The sequence below is a fragment of the Medicago sativa genome, chromosome 1, assembly GCF_051527215.1.
Source record: "Medicago sativa cultivar Bolivia chromosome 1, Bolivia_mono, whole genome shotgun sequence".
Classification (NCBI taxonomy): Eukaryota; Viridiplantae; Streptophyta; class Magnoliopsida; order Fabales; family Fabaceae; genus Medicago; species Medicago sativa.
In genome coordinates, this window is record NC_140749.1 from 32329451 (window position 1) to 32333939 (window position 4489).

Consider the following 4489-nt stretch of genomic DNA (forward strand, 5'->3'; position numbering starts at 1 on the left):
CCGTGTCATGAATATGTATGTTAAGTCTTGATGCGTATATCGTATCTTGAGATAGCGGTTCTAGGATCCCTTAACCGCCATGACACGTATGATGATAATAAGACCTATGACAAGTAAGATGAACCTATGACGGGTCTAGCATGCACTACCGTCTAGGAAAGCAAGTCCCCACACACATATAATCAACCGCCAGGTTGTATTGTAGACACGTGGTGACCGTAGGTTTTCCCCCGTGGTTGCCTATAGCCTAGGATTTAGGGGAACTCACTGAGACATTATGTCTCATCCCAATCCTTATTTGTTTCAGATAAGCAGGATGATTATGCATGTTCGTTGCCGGAAGGATGTTCCATCAAGGGTTCGTTCGTATTGCTGCAGGATGTTATGGTCATCAAGGATGTATTTTTATGTATGGACGAAATGTATTGTGTTATTGTTTATACGAACGTGACTTGATGTAAATATTATTCATTACGAAATTTTATGTTGTATATTTTTAATGTATCCTGTACTAAAGATAACACTCATGCTAAACTTTCTAGATACGTCTAGTATGGGTGTTACAATAATAATAAAAGAACAAAAGAATGACACAAGAATATAACATGGAAACCCTAAAACCGGAGAAAAACCACAAGTGGTTTCTAATGATAACCAGATAACAACACTTTAAAAATTGTTACACCATATCCCTCAACCACCCCACAACCCCAATACATCCACACAGTGAATGAATAAGAAGATGTAAAAAGGAGGAGAGAAAGTTGTGGCTTGGTTAATGAGATGCTCCTTTTTTTTTTTCTAGCACACCGTGGTTAATAGTTTTCAACTTCTGGCAAAATGAAAAATTGGGTTTTAAGAGAGAGAAAGTTAAGGGACCAAAATGCGTAACAGAGAGAAAGTTAAGGGACCAAAATAAATCGAATTTTAATTAAGGGACCAAAGCGATACTACCTAAATAGTTAACGGACCAAAAATGCAATTTAGCCAAAAAAAACTCTTTTTTTAACAAAAACAAAACGATATTTATTCAATCAAATTGATAGAGTAAATCACATCAGATACAAACATCGCTAAAAACGTAAAGGATGAATTTGCGAACAAACTCACAATACCCAAGTTAATAGCATACAACAACAAAATGCCTACAAATAATATGATAAAATCCCAAAATTTCCATGCTTCCGGATCTGCAACGTTGACGCCCAAATCATTGATTGAACTTGTAATTGACTTGACGTCGATCTTTCAATAGGAACTAAACGAACACCGCGATAAGACGCGAAATCAAATGCCACACAAGTCGACTAACAACACAACGTCACAATTAGACGTCGAAATCACAAAAACACAAATGAAAAACTTGATATATTTGAAAACCATTTATTTAGATTGAAAGAAAAGAGGAAAAAGATGTAGGGGGTAATTTTGGGTCAAAAAATGACATAAAACCACCCCCTCCTGAACGAATGAAGGACAAAGAAAGTTTAGAGAGAAGTTGGAGTTTCTCTCACTAAAAAACTAGGGCCGGCTGATTCTTAAAAAAAACTTTTCTTCTAAATTTATAAGAGTCACTTTCTAAATTTATATTCAAACTTTTGATAAAAAAAACACTTAAACGCTAATTTAATCATTTTCAAAAATAAATCGTGTTTTAACTAGCGCTTAAGAGTTTTGAATAAGGAATAGCCCCAATCCTTTGAAATGGGACACCGAAGAAGTGATAAGCATAAGTTACATAATTTATTTTCTGCTATAATACAAACTCAAAATTTGAGTTGACAAATTTTAATGACACAATCCCAATTTACCAAAAGATGAAGTGACATATTTTCTCAACACTATAAATCTAGTTTAAAAATTACTATACAATATCAATTAATTTTGGATGGGTCTAAAATGGACCTAGAGATAACTTGTTCTCTCATTCTCATCTATAAATAGAACGTATTTTTCCTTCTCTTGTACTCATCTTTCTATTCAACCAACTCCTCATGTTTCACTAACTTTATTGTTTGCATATATATCAATTGAAAATCTATACTATCTATAAGAAAAAAATGTCAAGATCCGTGGAACTCCGAGATTGTTACTATCCTGTGCCACCAATGACCATCACACCCCATGTGCACCAACACCAAATCACACTCTCTATCTCACTAATCTTGATGACCAAATGTACCTCAGGTTTTCTGTTAATTTTGTGTATATCTTCAAAAAATCCGTGGAGATGGATACCTTGAAGTCTTCACTGTCAAGAGTTATAGTGGATTACTACCCTTTTGCTGGGAGGTTTAGGACTAGCCCTGAGGATGAGAATAAGTTGGAGCTGGATTGCAATGGAGAAGGTGTAGTGTTTGCTGAGGCTTCAGTGGATATCACTGCTAAAGAATTATTCACATCTTCTATGATGCCAAATTGGTCATGGAAAGAGATTGAGTGTAAGGTCGAATCACATCTTCCACTTGCAATCCAGGTTAGATCTTGTGTATCCTCTTACTCATTGTGATTGGATTTTATGTCTTTAATTCAATTGACATCTATGGTTTGATTGAGTCCGATTTGACCAAACCCAACCTCCAACCCAATCAAATTTCTGTGATTTGGGTTAGATACTCAATCCGATTTTTTTTTTTTTTATAAAAAATATCAAATGTGACAAATACTAATCCTTAGTTTTTTTTTTTTATAGTTTGTAATACTATTTTGGTCTCACATATAAGTAAAATAAAATCAAATAAAAATCATGTATCCAAGTAAAAATTTGAACTAAATACATCTACTCTGTTAAATTGCTTTACAAAATTTGTTTGTATTTTTTATTTAATTTAAAAACACATATGCTCTAATTAGTTCTTTCTTAAAAAAAAATTAGATTTTTTTTTTTTTTGCTTTTTTCGCAATTTTTTTTAGAAAACAATTTAAAATGAAAATATGAAACAAATCAAATTAGCTTTACCTTGTTTTTTATAAAAAAAATCTCTTGCTTGTGTCTTCTTTAAGATTATTTTTTGTTATTCTTTATGAATATTCTAAACAATATAGCTCTTTTTAGGTGACGAATCTTCATTGCGGGGGAATGATCTTGTGCGCCTCAATCAGCCATATCTTGTGCGACGGGAGTGGTGCATCACAATTTTTGAATGCTTGGGCCCAACTAACGAAAAACCCCAATAGTAATTTGACAATTACACCCTCTCACGACAGACGCATATTGAAAAATCGAGAGCCCCCACAAGTAAATATTCCTCACCTAGTATACATAAAAAGTCCAACAAACCCAATACAAAGCCTTTTAATGTCGTTTCTATCCAAACCACTTGCAACCACATCATTCACCTTCGGAGTCGACGAGATTAATTGCTTAAAGAAACAATGAACAACATCATCGTTCAATAAAATCACAACCTTTGAAGTAGTAACAGCACACACGTGGCGCTCGTTCGTTAAATCTGGTGACTTGCCCTTATCTCAATGTTTGAAGCTTTGTTTCACTTTTAATTTTCGAAAGAAGATGAAACTTCCAGAGGGATATTATGGAAATGGGTTTGTTCTTGTTTGTGCTGTGAGTACAGTGAAAGATTTAGTGTCTGCTAATAACCTAGACCATTGTGTGAAACTTGTGCAACAAGCTGAAGATAGTGTGGATGAGGAGTATGTTAGGTCGACAATTGATGTGTTGAAGGATAAAACAGTAATTATTGATCGTTCTTTAGCCTTGATTATAACACAAGTGAGACAATTAGGGTTTGAAGATGTGGATTTTGGAGAAGGGAAACCTTTGCATTTCAGTCCTTTCGCTGGTAAATCGTTTTGCACTTTTTTGCCGGTTATTGGTGATCCTAAAGCTGTTAGAGTTTGTATTTCACTTCCTAAAACTATGGAAGGAAAGTTTCAACATTACATGACAGAGATTGAGAATTGGGACAAATATGAATAGAAGATGCCCATTGGGGCACGAATGTAATACTAGTAATTAAGTACCCTCTAATCTCGGCCCACTCTTCCATATGCTCCACTATCTCAGCCCCACAAACCCACGATCTCCCAACTACCTGTTATCTGGCAACCACTCACTAAAAAACCTCTCATCCAATCTCTATAAATTTAAAGGTGCAGGGCATTAGAAAGCAACTACCTCATTAAAATAAAACAGAGTTGGATCCTTAGTCTTAGCATACCTCCGAAGAAGGTACCCCTCACATGTCTCGACATTGTTGAACTAAAATGGGTTTTAGGATAATGTCTCCAAGGTTTTAATGATAACTATGTAAGAAAGAGCAATATAGTACTCTAATGTATGCACAAGTGTTCAAGACCATATAATTAAATTACGAATTCAAATTTATGTTTTGGTTTTGATATATCAAACTCCGAGCACAATTGGAAAATTATTTTGGTACCCATGAAAAACATTAGGACCTCCCAAATAAAGATCAACAAAATGTCAAAGCTCTGATCAACAGATGTGTTAAAGACTCTGATGAGA

At 34.6% G+C, this 4489-nt stretch overlaps 1 pseudogene; it reads left to right on the forward strand.

Annotated features, from left to right (window-relative positions):
* Window positions 1-2060: 2060 nt before the first annotated feature.
* Window positions 2061-4183, forward strand: LOC146954375 (alcohol acyltransferase 9-like; annotated as a pseudogene).
* Window positions 4184-4489: the final 306 nt, after the last annotated feature.